Source organism: Poecilia reticulata, linkage group LG8 (genome assembly GCF_000633615.1).
Source record: "Poecilia reticulata strain Guanapo linkage group LG8, Guppy_female_1.0+MT, whole genome shotgun sequence".
NCBI classification, from domain to species: domain Eukaryota; kingdom Metazoa; phylum Chordata; class Actinopteri; order Cyprinodontiformes; family Poeciliidae; genus Poecilia; species Poecilia reticulata.
In genome coordinates, this window is record NC_024338.1 from 6,611,169 (window position 1) to 6,625,854 (window position 14,686).

The 14,686-nt window shown below is 41.1% G+C and overlaps 1 long non-coding RNA gene across 1 annotated transcript; it reads left to right on the forward strand.

Moving 5' to 3' along the window:
* Positions 1-157: 157 nt before the first annotated feature.
* Positions 158-7,735, forward strand: LOC103468370 (uncharacterized). The gene is made up of 3 exons (XR_534208.2): positions 158-467; positions 599-840; positions 5,108-7,735. It is a non-coding gene; the product is annotated as an uncharacterized LOC103468370 (long non-coding RNA).
* Positions 7,736-14,686: the final 6,951 nt, after the last annotated feature.

Sequence of the window (14,686 nt, forward strand, 5' to 3'; positions counted from 1 at the left end):
CCTTATCACTTTCTCAACTCCAGAAATCTCAGGTAGCTTGCTGCTCGGGATACAAGTAAACAACTGCAGTCAAGGAAACAATTACACCATAATTTGTGACCCTACATGACTCCTAATTTACCCCAGACGGAGTCTATTTTTGGTGCAGGGCTTCCTAAAAGCAGCAGCAGCAGCACAGTGTAAACTGCATTAAACGCGAGGTAATTAGTGTGCAGAGAGTAGACCGCAAACTGCTAATTGCGCTGCTCGTGCTCGCCTCCACCTATCGCAACCTCCAGACTGCTCCCAATAATATCCACCTCCACACACAGCGTGGGGCCCGTGTCCGAACACGGAGCTCCAAAACAGTAATTGTCAGCCGGGAAGAGAGGGAAGAGACACAAAAACAAGTCTGATAGTTAGCATAGCAGCCCAAACGGTTCGGACTGTTCACGAGGCGCTGCACCAGCCGAAGCACATTTACATACGTGAGTAAGCGCGTGACTTGACTGAGCGAGAGCGTGTACGTGGGTGAAGTACGTGGGAGCTTGTAGAGGAGTTTGTGAAGCTTCTGTCTGTTTCTACTTCTTTTTATTTTTTTTTTWATTTTTTTTTACAGGCGCTGATTCACTGCAGGGCAGCCTTGTCCAGGCTTGATTAGGACGTGCCGGGTCCCGCGCGTTAGGAATGGAGGCTCAGTTACGGGATCACGCAGAGGCTCCCTGCGGCTTAGCAGGAGTTGCCGACGCAGACAAAGTCAGAGAATCTGCGGTCTCTGAGGTCGACAGTAAAAGCTGCATGTGAGAGTTTGCCCCCAGAAACTGCTGGTGCTGCAGCTTTTCTCTGAAACGTCACCCATCTGTGAGGATTTTTTTAAATATATAAATAAATATATATATTTAAATCTCAGCAAAGTGAGACACAAACTCAAACATTTAACATGTTTTCTAATGGATTAGGCTACGTTTCAGGTTGCATGAGGATTTCAAGTGTGCCTGGGTTTCACTTCCAATAATCATGTCCACACCACACAGGCGTTACCATACCAGCATATATAAACAATATATTAAATATTTCAGTATCACGATATTTTGTGATACTTATTGCAAAAACAATAACTATAATAATTAGAAGTCGGTAACCGATCGATCGGTCACCGATCATAATCGGGCCGATTTTTGTGAAAAAGTGCATGATCGGTGATCGGCGATCATTGGCTCTTGTTGCCGATACCGATCACCTGCATCTCATTTCGCAGCCTGCCTGTGCAGCTGGTCTCCTCTTTCCTTCACWCTGYGCAAACGCGSAGCAACAAATCCTAAGCRATGTKGAACTATAACGCACTGAGTGAATGGGGAWGTTTGCGTGTTGCGGCGGAAAATTGAAGCACGTCAAAATGCATCAACACAACRAASCTAATACGACATAAAAACAATGCCATACTTGACGGAGTTTGGCTACATCGAGGCTCACTGCAGTAAAAAAGACATACGGAGGATCGGATAGCAGGTAAAGCAGCGCACAGCTACAAACTCTCACCCGGATTAGCATGACGGTCAGAAAGCTAAACAAATAACCGCAAAATTATTTAAGTCTTTGAGCTGCGATGTAAGACGATGGTTCTGTTCTCGCTGTTGAACCGCTGCTACGCGCTACAGGTAGTAATATTTCACAGACGGAGCGCCGCTTCTGCTCCACCTGGTACTGACTCTCACACTGAACCTCTGTTTAAAGCTGCAGCATCTAACTTAAAAAAAATACATTTTACATACGTATTAAAACTTTCGCTGTCCTAACATGAGACAGATAATCTCTAAAAAAATAATTGATCTCCTCCCTGTTCTGCATAATTACTCCGCTCAGTCAGAAACAGCCACTCAGAGCTAGCAGTAATCAGCTAGCCGCCATGCTATCAGGAAGTTTTCATTCAGTAACTCAGGATTGTTTATTGTAATGGAACCTGCATTTGCCTTTGAATGCTAAGTTTTATACTTGAATTTTTTTGGCAATGTTGAGAGATTTTATTTAGGCTCTTTTTATTATTTAGCCTCTTCAGAGCCTTCATATGTTATCAGTCTGTTAAAGATAGTATTATTGATAGCAGTACAATTTGCACAATGCTGTTTTGTTTAGTTTTCTTCTTGGAAAAAGTTATTAAAAACAAGTTTTTGTCTAAATTAAGGTGAATTCATGGTTCCTTTTCCACATAAAGTAACCGGTAGTGTTTATGATGAAAAAATAAAAAAATAATAATTATGTGATCGGTATCGGTGATCGGCCCTCATGGGTGATTGGTATCAGTATCGGCAGGAAAAAACCTGATCGGCACATCTCTAATAATAATTTGAATGTGATGTACGGCTATGACTGTATGTCAATGTTTAAATAGTAGAAGCGCCACAAACTCAAACTGTAACGATTGACGGTTAGAGTTTAACCGTAGATAAAATGTGATAACAAAAATTTCCAGTCACATTGATAGTCTCTATGTCTAAGTGTGGAACATTAAAAAAAAATGTAACATCGTGCGTGTCCAAACTCGGAAATGATTAGTAGCCAATAGGATCCAAAACAAAACCAAAGTGCAAAAATGAAACAAAAAAAATAAAAACACCACAAAAAACAAAACTGCACATAAAAGTAGAAATATGTATTTTAAAAAACTTGGGAGAACATGTTCCCAATGTAACCATCACATAAAACGAGAGTACAAGTGTTAGAGCGTCACAGTGCTTATAGCATCAAGTATTAAAAGTCAATTTCACTGGCAAAGAATTCATACTTCTATGAGGTGTTGATCTGAAGACTTCAGTCTCATACAAAATGTCACAATTTTTGAGAAATAACATGGAGCAAGACCGTTTATGGCATTAAAAAACCAGCATTCGAATATTAAATTGAATTCTAAATAAACTGGAAGCCTGCGGAGACATAAAAGCACAGAGATGATGCGGACGTGTCTGTCAAAACAACAGCTGCAGGATTTCCAACTAGCTGAAGGAAAGCAAAAGAGATCTGGCACTGCCACAATCAGATCTTAAACTGATGTTACAGCGACTGATAAAACACTTTAGCCAGGAGACGAAGCTGGAATAAACTTAATCTGACAACAGAATCAATCTGTTTGTCAAAACTAAAGCAGCTGTCAGATGAAATCTGATGACATCACACTGTGCAGGCTGGAGATGGGAAATGAGACACATTCAGTAAATAGCTTCTGATGCTAGTCGTTACACTCTCATTAGCTAATGTCCGCTTCAACTCTAAATGGGAATATTGTTTTACAAAAATATGCTGTAGTAAAGAGGACCTAAATTTTTTTAAAGTTGTTTATTTTTCATAAACGTTTTTCAGTGTAGCATTTTTATGCACTTGGAGTGCTTTGATGAGGCCAGGCTTGTAAAGTAAATGCTTGTATTTCCAGAAGACATGGTGGTTGTAGCATCACGCTTTGGGGATGGATTGGTCATGATGGGAGGTAGTTTCCTGACCCACATGAAGAATGTGGGCCGGGTGGTAAAAGCAACAAGTTTATTTACAATATTCACAGAAATATTTTATTGATGAAGTTCTGTTTAGTTTCCAGCGAGTGGATACCTGAACGTTCGAAGGAGGAGAAGTTATTTGGGGTTTGAGGTTGAATAGTGAAACAGAAACTGATCTCAACAAAGGGAGACCACTAACTGTGGTTTGAGGCACCATGACGCAATTTAAGAAGTAGGTCAGGTTCTGATGTGGAGCCGGGGGAACGTGGATCGGGTTCCAGAGGTGGTTTGAGGTGAGATCAGGCCGGCTGGAGGGAAGTTTGTTTAGTCGAGAGGTTTGTGAAGACGGGTCTAGAGCCGGGAGCCGAAATGGGCTTGAGTCAAGGTATGTAAAGAAGAAACTTTCATAAAAATTTCATAAAAAAGTTCTCAATAGGAAACTCAAGAGGACTAGAGTCTACCAGTCGGTAATCATCCAGTGGACAGTGGAGGTCCACAGTTCAAAACTGTTCAGTTTCAACAGGTGTAATCCTGGAAGTAAACCTGTTGCAAAATTAGCCTCCTCATGTCTTCAGCATAATACGACCAATGGCTGCGCTATATATCACAAATATGCAGTATTCATACTGTTTGGATGGCACTATCTGTTGGCTGACAGATTTTATTTGTTACTAATATGCACTTTTCAAGCTAATATAATATCTAGCCAGTTGGACAGAGTCTCACAGCACAACACAAACAATGTAGCCCAGGATGTCAAAGGCCACAGAGCAATGAAAACACTTATGACAAAGAGTAAAGAAAGAAACATATATTTTTTGCGACTGATATTGCTTAATCCGCTTCAGTCGAACTCCAGTTTGTCTAGAAAGCCCAGTTCGTTTGGGGAGGTGTGAACACGTAATCAAACTCTGATGCGGACCAGAAAGGTGAACTCTGGTCGGCCTAAAATCTCAGTTTGGTTGAAGTGAACTCTGGCACAGATTGAATGTGTATGTGAATGCTAAGATCACCAGAGACCACTCCAAAAGCAGTAATCAAAACATAGCGCAGTGCATTCTGGGAAAATGCAGGTAAAACAAAAGCGTGAGATTAGTTTTAGCTGAAGAAACGGCTTGTTCTCTTTTATAAAGACAAAAGTGAAATCTTCCAACCGCTAAAGTCTGATGCTACTCCATTTTTATTTACATTTTGTAAAGAAGCCAAGAAGAAAGATGTGCTCGTGTCTTCTTCTGAGGTTTTTGTGTCTTTCCCTTGAGTGGTCTTTGGTGCAGCGCCACCACAGGCGAGGAAGGGAACAGGCTTTTCAAATAGTTTGGATTGTTTGACCGTGCAGTGTAACAGTGAACCACACCAGCTGAAGATGTAACAAATGTTGCAGCTTTGGTCCCTAATCAAAACCAGTCTACCATCAGTTGTGAAAAAACCGTTAAACTCAGGCCGGCCGTTCTTTAAATAAATAGAAGCTTCATTCTGGACTCATTTATACACAGTCTTGCATCTGACTTTGGCTTTGTGTCTAACAATGCTCCTTGCCCCCACCTTTATCCATACAGAAGGGATTCCCTGGTCTGACTTCAGCGCCGCCATGACAACTTGGTGTCTGGATCCTAAACATTTCCTTTGTTTTTATTTGGTTTCAGACAATAGAGGGACACCAGGAAGCGGAGCAGACACCCAGGATGAGACTCAACACAGACTAGAAACAAACGCTGACAGGCGAATGTGGAAAGCAAACATGATTATTCCCACACAGACTTTATGATAAAAATGACAGCAGCTGTTTTCCAGTATGCTGGCACTTAAATAAAACCAGTAAAAGAGGATTCCTGCTTGGGTTGATGATTTATATACAACAAAATCGAAACAGATTACAAGCTCTTTGGAGGCCGCCCTGGCTGTGCTCCGGGGATGCTTTTTTTTTTATTTTTACTTTTTGTTTTGTTTTGAGAAAAAGCCAAAAATGTTTGGACCATGTGGCAGATGAAGAGGCAAAGGCAAACACGCACTTCTGAGCCGGGCGGCTGCGGCTGTCTGACTGAGCCAAACCGCAGCTGAGGAGACCCACTCGAAGAAACGATCTGATGCAGTTTGGCAAGAAGGCGAGCGCAACGAGTTCAAAATGCGCCGGAGACTTTGTTGGGAGAGCAGGATTTTGAGCAGAGCCACTTCAAGACTCTAAAGAGAAAATGTCAGCGGTCCTAAATCTCCAGAGACACATAGATGCACCCTCAGCCCCACGTTTCTCTTACAGTAAATGTCTTCCTGCGCTACAGGCGCTCTGTCTTTTAACATCATTAAGAACTCATTCTACTGTCATTGCCGCAGTTGAAAACTATCTGCTATAAACTAAAGAAGAAGCAAAATAGGGGGGGCAGAACAATGGAAAAGTATCAAAATGGTGTTGACCTCTGAGCCTCGAATCATTGAACCCTACTTTTGATTGACTAGAAACCGTCCAGATTGCCCCAAAGTCAGGAACATGACTCAGAAGTCCTGCAGGCTGCTTCAGGCTCACCGAACCAATAGTAAGGTGCAGGAGCTGGTCGAGGTCCGTAAGGTTTTAACGTCCCTCAGGTTGGGAGGCTGTGACATTCTGCATATCATTTTCAGTCGACGTTTAGCTATGAGTTTGTGGAGAAACCTCGCTGCTTGCCTGAGATGTCGCCTTGCTAATAGCGCAGGTTTGATTGCCAGGATTCATCCGAGTCTCTGTTGAGACATCTGGCAGACGGAAGAGTTCAAACGTTTCAGCGAGATGTGGCGAACAGGACAGGTTTGGAGCTCTTTCGGAGTTGCGGTGCCTCAGGCCCGGGCGTGGGCGCAGTAATTTTCCCTACAACTATCTCCACGTGTGCCATCGGCTTCATCTTTTTTCATCCTCCTTTGCCTGTGGAGTAATTCTTACAGGCGTCCAGTCACATTTATAGTGCCTCTGCCTTGGTACAGTTTTTGCTTTGTTACCGCACTCAAATGTTCCAGACCTTAAAAGAACAAAGGGCCAGACGAAGATGGTTTTCTTTCAAATAATGACTTCAATTGTGAAGGAATAATAGCTGTCCATGCCCACAGCTAGTCCTGTGTGAAAATAGAATTGCTGTCCTTGTTGTATCTCAATTTTTGGCTCAATTACACGGTCCACACCCAGGCCTGATTACTTACCAAAACTGTAGAATTAAGAAACCACTTAAACAGAACCTCACAGTCCTGACTCCAGGTTCTTTAGAAAATCTTCCTTTTCGCTGAATGTTTTATCAATTAAAGTATGTTCTACCGTTAGAGCTCCATCTATCTCTCCTTAACCTCCTGCAGTGTTAGAGTGACTGCAGATGTTATGATCGGACAGCCGACAAGTGGAGGGGTGTACCATCAGACCGTCAGTTCCTGAAACCACATACACAAAAAACTCAGAAAAGCTCACACGGGAGCAGTGCAATCCCCTCCCCTTGGACCATAAATGAAATAAAAAGTGTGTGGGGCCAAAAGAGCCCAACTCTTCAGACTGCGGGAGGGTTTCAAAGGGCAACTCAAAGCGTGGTTGGTAAGTAATCATCATTGAACCTTAGCTACCTGTTTTAGAAACCTCGTGTTCCAGTTACTGTTTTCATGACAGATGTAGGTTTTATTTATTTCTGCTGTATATCTTATTTTTATTCTTGAAATAGTACTAATGTCATTTTCTAACTTGTGCTTGTTTAATGGCGCTACAGATGGAAATTAACATTTGACTAAATCCAATCTTTTTACAACAACGTTGTACATTCATTTATATGCACTGTCCTGTTCAAATAAAACCACTTAAATAGAATCGGATTGACACCGTGACAAAGGCTAAAATACCTCAAAATGAGGAAAAACGACAGTCACCGACATATATCAGACTGGAAAAGATAATAAAGTCATTTCAAAGACTGTGACTCCAACAAACCACAGTGACAGCCATTATCCACAATTGGAGGAAACGCATAACAGCTGAGAGCCTTCTCAGGAGGCAACAAAATGGCTCCAGGAGCACATGGGTGACTCAACAAGGAGGCCGTAAAGGAAGCCAGAACAACTTCTGAAGCTCTTCTGGCTTCACTTGCCCTAGTTTAAATCAGTGTTCATGATTCAACAATTGGAAAGAGAGACTGGGCAAACATGGCATTGACGGGGAAAGTGACAGGGCAAAACAACACTGATGACCCAAAAGAACACAAAGGCTTTCCGTCTACCAAAAATACATAGACATGGCGAGACACGGTGGTAGTAGAGTGATGGCTTGGAGTACATGGTGGGCTATGATACAAATGCATTTCATATTATACAAAAATAATAATAAAAAAATGTGGAAAAATATTCATGTTTCTCCTTTTTACTTCACAATCATGCACTGCTATGCGTCTATTTCACAAAGTTCCCCAAAAAAACAACATTGAGGTTTGTGGTTGCAACAAGGCAACGCATCGGAGACATCAAAGGGTAAGAACACATCAAGGCACTGTAATGTCAAACTGAGGAAATAAACTCTCCTTCCTTCTACCTACTACTGTTAAACACAACTATGACGCTTGTGCTAAAGCGCCATGCAAACATTGGAGCGCTTCCAAAGATGATACACGTGCATCTTGGTATGTTCTGTTCACAGTCGTTTTTTTAGGAAAGCTCCTCCAACCATGGCCCAAATATTAGCAGCGTCCTCTATGCTCAAACACCAAAAATAAGCTGACGCAGAAGATGAACGAAGATAGCATTTCCTGGAAGGTGCTTGCTCATTCTGAAGAGCGGTTACCAAAAGAGAATTAACAAGAAAATAACTGGAGTGGAAAAAAGTTGAGATTTCATCTGAGTGCAGAGTTTTTACATTAAGAATCCCTCTCTGTCTGTTGGACAGGTTTTCCAAGGCCAGGCTTTCCCAAACATAAAATCAGTGCAGTCAGATGAAAGATTAGGAGCAGTTAAATCCCGGCATGTCGCTAAAAATGAACATCAAAAGCTGAAGTTTTGTCTCAACTCTACATTTTGTGACCAAATGGCAAACATTTGTAGCTAGACGTCAAATATATACAGGTCCTCAAAAACCAGCTTTTATTTTGATATTCCACTTCCCCTTATCAGCAAGCTAATTTGCATATTAGATAACTATTTAGCTACAAACTAAATGTTTAAATAGCAACTTAAATATTTAGTCAGCAAGCTACATATTCAGTTTGGAAATTAAATATCTAGTCTGAAACTAAGTATTTAGTTTGTAAAATAAATGTTGAATTTAGCGCTTAATTAGTTTGTAAACTAAGTGTTTAGATTTAAAGCCAATTATTTAGTTCAGACTGACAGTAAGTATCTAGTTTGCAGACTGAATAGCTTCCTAACTGCATACTTAATTCCTACCTGAATATTTATAAACTAAATATTGAGCTTATAATCTAAATATTTAGTTATCAAATATTTATGAAGTAAATATTTAGTTCTGAACTCTGACATTTATGAATGAATGATTAACATGGTGAAAATATGACTGAAAAATGAACTTCTGCATTTTTTTTCTCTGTTAGACTAAATAAACAAAATATTGCTGTACATTTTTTACTATGTGACTTTATAAATGAGATCCCATATATTCCAAATGATATTGGAACAAGTAATTTGAAAAATGAATAAGTAATTATATTTCCAAACTTCCCTCTTTCCTTCTTTTCAGTCTTTTGTCAACGTTAGGACTGACCTTTGGAGCATTGTAACACTAAAATTAGGAGTGGGGGGTGATATACTGTAAATGTGGAATGTTATGGATATATTACAGTATTATTGTGATAGCAATAAAAATTGTGAAGAAAAAAAAACAATTTATTGCTTCTTTTTTAGGTATTGAATAGCTACATTATGACTGCATGGCACGGCATTCATGGCGCCACAAACACAAATATTGTTCCTGGAAAAACATTCCTATTTAACAAACAGGCCTCTTCAGAACTCCACTTACTGAAAGAAATGTGATTTATAACGCTAAACTTCACACAGTAACTGCATTTAATCTTTTTTTTTTTTTAATTTACTGATACTTTTTGATGCTCTTGTGAAACAGTGGACAAAATTGTAAAAATAACACTTCTGATAATACTGTAAGTTACTTTTAAAAAAATTGATATAGATAAAAATTTATCGAGACGATAAAGTTCTTATCACGATAAGGTTTTTCACGACAAATGATAAACGACACGCTAAATACTCACTGCTAACTGAAATATGCTTTGATCCAAACAGTCATGAGGTTTCAAGTCTTTTGACCGGCTTCCTTGACTCTTAATTTAAAGCCTCCCCACAGCATGACAGTGCCACCACCATGAAAGAGAAGTGAGCTTTTAGTTCATGGGTGATAAGAGCACTTTTCCAGGACACCATTACGTCTTTTTAATGCGCTTAAAACTAGCTCCACTAGTGAGACGCTAAAATGCAGATTAACTCCGGCATTGTGGGCTCGATAGGGCGGAGAGGAGGAAAACATCAACATACCATCATGTGCTGTTGACGAGGGAGATGATGGTGATGATTTCAGGATGATGTATCGTCTATTAATAGACCTTGCAACGAAGTGACCACAGTCACAAAGGAGAACAGCAACGCCACGGATGAGAGGCCCCATTATGTCCAAACCAAGGAGTCAGCCGCTTTGTCAGGAGGGCACGTCGCAAACAAACCGCATCTGATCGAGTCTCTCCCGCGCGCCCACCAGCTCCCGCTGTGCTAACCCCCCCCTACCCCGACCCGGTTCTGCTGAGTGGGCGGAAGATGGAGTTGTGAAGGTCAGGGGGAAAGACTCTGAGGCTTCAGGCTTTGACCTCTGGTTCGCCACACACACACACACACACACACACACACACACACACACACACACACACRCACACACRCACACACACACACACACACACACCAGGCGCGCACGCGCGCACTCCCTACAGTTTCCAAGCTGCTCTGAGTCACAGATGGAGCCGTCGCAGGAAGCAGAAAAGGGCAGTTAGTTGTGGAAAGGCAGACGACAAGTAGGCCGTAAGCCCCCTGCTCTGGCAAAAAGAGAGCCGAGCAGAGGTGGAGAGGAACAATGAGATGCTTCAGAGGAGGAGAAGAGCGAGAGCCTCACAGCAGCTCACTGTAAAAACCTCGTGGTTAAAACAGAGGATCCAAAAGAGGAAATACAGGGGATTCCATCCAGAAGACTGGCATTCTGTAGGTCTATTTTTAGAGTTATAAAAATAATAACCATATATCAGCTGTAAGCTTTTTGGGGCCCTGAGCAGATTTTCATACCAACAGGTCAACATCAGATGCTTCATCACTACTAGGCTGCTCTAAACAACCAACTGCAAAAAAACTGCAACAATAAAAGTTTGGATCTACAGTCATTTATGGATGAAAATTTGATCCATACGATACATTTTTTAATCCATTTGTTTTCTGATAAAAAAAAACAAAAAAAACAGACAATACATTTATTTAAAAATGTTACTTTAAAAAATAAAAAATCAATTATTGTGGCCCTCTGAGTGCTTTCAATTTCATAATTTTGGCCTTCGTGGCAAAAAGGTGTGGACACCCTGATTTAGAGGTATTGTTGTAGAAGAGATGAATGCATTTTCGCACCTCATTTGTCAATTTTCTTGTTTTTAAAAGTATTTGAAAACCAGGTGCGTATATCATTTTTCTCCACTTCACAGTTATGCAACTGATTCCCCTAAAATCCTGATAAAACACACAAATATCTAAAGTAAGATGTAAAAAGGTTCAGGGACGATACATGTATTAGTTAAAGAAAAACACATGTAGGAGAAAATAGATAGCATTTTCCACAGTTGTTTATCTTTCTTATCTTCTCCCTTCATGCAGATGTTCAATCTGTGGTTAAAAAAAATATCCATGAATATACTCCACCCTCGGTTACATATGCGCTTGTTCACACACACACACGCATACACACACTCACACATGGACGTTTCCTAATCTTACGGTAAACAGCTTCCTTCCACCCTGAGGCTGTGCCTTTCACAATCTCACCCAGGGAACCAAAGCAGGTAACACTCAGGTTTTGGCACCGATCCATCTGATCCTGACTGTTAAAACTCGTTTTGCCAAGCAGCTCCTTCCATCCTGAAACCCTCGAAAGACTACCCAGGAAAAAAAAAAAACATTTAAAAGGCAGGACTATGTCCTACAGCAGGTTTTATACCTCCTGTAAAAAAGAAGAAAAAAAAAAGAAAAAGCAGAAGTCAGACAAAGGAATTTCTGAACTGGAGAGGAGAGAACAACTAAATCTAAACAGACTAAACAGAGACATGACTAACCAAGATGTGACTAAGGCGGCGGACAGTTCTAAATAATTTTTTATGCACATAGTATAACTTGATAAGTGATGTGCTGAACTCGTACATCACAAATCTACTCCATTGTATTAATCATTTTAGAAAAGGCTGATTAGTGGAGATAATTCCAGGGGAAAACACAATATCGCATATTAATCAAGCTGCCCTCTCTTCCCTATCTTTGTTTTCACTAGCATTGGGCCGGGGTGGGCACGGTGCCACCTCACGAGTGTTCCCGTAAACACTCCCCCAGCCGGGACCGTGAGCTGTTGTTCAGAGCCAAAATGTCACTGGGACTGTGGCAAACCTCCAACCGCAGCTCAGAGCGAACCCCCGGACCGGAGCCGCGCCGCACAGAGCCGCGCAGAGCATCAGAGCCACGGCAGCTGCAAACAGAATGGAGTTTTTATAGGGGAGGCGGCAGAGAGGAGGCTCAACGCTGCCAGGAACTGTTGTTTTTCTCTGTTTATCTGTACTCCCATGGAAACTGACAAAAAAAGGGGGAAAAAAAGCATGGAATCATAATAGTCCGTCTGAGTGGCGGAGAATTCCCTGAGATAAGGGAGTTAGGAGATACGGGATTTTGGAAATGTCCAGCAAGCGACTGACTTAAGGTACAATTCCCCTTCTGATAACATCTGGTGGCGTAGTCGTTTCTGATTAAACTCAAATCATTAACTATTAACTGCTTACTATTAACTGCTCCAATCAGGATTACCACTGGTACTTGAATGTCTGGGAATTTGAAAAATTGAGTTAAATTCCCTGGAAGGTTTTTGAAAAAAAAAAAAACATAACAAAAAACAAACAAAAAAAACCACCCTGTCCATTTTCTTTCATTGATTCTGACCCAACAAATTCTACGCCATTCAGGAGGAGCGCGGCAAATGTGGGGGAAGCTGGAAAAGGATACAGGGAGAGGATGTACCATCAAACCGTCAGTTCCCGAAACAACGCAAACATCGTAACCTCGTAAAAGCGCACGGAGGGTCACTGTGATCCTTTTGGACTTCGCACAGAGTGATGGGGTCCAAATGACCCACAAGAGGGTTAATCAAATTTATATTGTACTAAAATTGTTTATTAACAATAACATATTCATAACATATTCACTGGTAGCATTAAGTGAACGTGGCCAGGGATGGTCTTTGAATTTGAGGAAATTTGTCCTGGGAAGTCCTTGAAAAGTCCTTGAATTTAATATTATCCAAAGGTTGGGAACCCTGTCCAATTTGAATTTGAATGTTCAAGTCTGGCCACAAATTCTCAAATGAATTTAATTGTGGGCTTTGATTAGGCCATTATAACACATGAATATGTGTGATGTGCCATGTTCAGTTATCAAATGTTTTCCATAAAGGGTGAAAAGTTCTGTTTTTCTTTCATCTGGCCAGAGCATCACCTTCCACACATCTCCTTTAAAAATACTGAAGCCTTCCCACATCATGATTTAGTCACCTCCGTGTTTCACCATGGCAACAGTGATAAGACATCTTACTTTTCTGCCACAAAATGACATTTTCATTATGGGTGTGCAATATAATATATTTTGGTATCCGATAACCTAGTAAAGACAGGGCCAATATCACAGATACCAATACTGATACCAATACTTGTGCTCAAGTTTAATAAATCATCAAACATCTGTCCTCCAGGTTTTTATGTGGGTCTTCCCTTTGAATTATTTTGTTGAAACTTAGCACAGAATTTGGACAAAGTTTACAGGTATGCACAAAATATTGTATTGTATTATATTAAAACAAAATCTTTGTTTGACGTAGTAAGATTTCAAAATGGAATCAGAGTCTAAAGTATCAAACTTACCACAACAATATCTTTCCAATACTGATTACCAACTTGGTATTGATATTTTGGATCAGTCTTCCCATCTCTAATGTTGATTTCTTTGTGACCAGACGACCTTATTTTAGTTACATACATCTTGGTGTCTCAGTCTGCATTCGGGACTTTTTAAGACTTTCCTTTAATAATGACTTCCTTATTGCCACACCCCCATAAAGCCCAGATTTATGAGGCACATGACCTCTGAGCACATACCTCCACCTGAGCAGTGGATTTCTGCAGCTCCTCCATAGTTACCAGGGTCCTCTTGGCGTTGAACAGTGCTCCACAGGACATACAATGCTAACCCTAACCTAGCTGAACTTTTAACCCTCCACTCAACTTTCTCCCTGACTCGTCTTCTGTGTCCATTATTCTTCATGACGCTGTTTGTTATGTAAAGTTCTCTCAGTTTGACTTAGAAAGAAATTGATCTTGCTGGGTTTTATGTTGGGTTATCAGAATAAAAGGAGGCTAAATGCAAATGCACAACACAGATTTTCTGATTGTAATTCGCAAAAACTTCCCAATCACGCGTGGCTTGGTGTCAGTCATGCTCGTGGACTCGGCCTGTCCTGGCATATGGGATACTGCGGTGGAGGCACTTGATCGTGCCTGCGTGGGCGTTGGAAAAAGTACAAACAAAAGACAAAGGTGCCCTTCTTAAAAGGAGAAGAAAATGAAAAAACCCCAGACAGGTGCACAAGAGAGGAGTCGTGTTTCCTTTCGCTGCGCTCCTACGAGCTCTCAACCTTTACCACCACAGAACAGCAGGTCTTTGTTGTGAGACCGGCGTTAAGGATCAAAGGGGGGAAATTAGATGAACACGAATCTTGGGTTTTTAGATAACTGATGGTGTTTGGCTCGAGTCAGGTGAAATTTCCTGTCTTTCCCGTCCCCTCGTCAAAGTTGCATACCAAGCGGGCGGCTTGCCCAAAGTCAGCAGTACCTCACAAACCTGTCATGAGGTGTCTTGTAACGGATCAGAGATACTCTGTTGGCTCTAACGCCTCGAGTAGAACTTCAGGATCTCTGACCTCTGAGCAT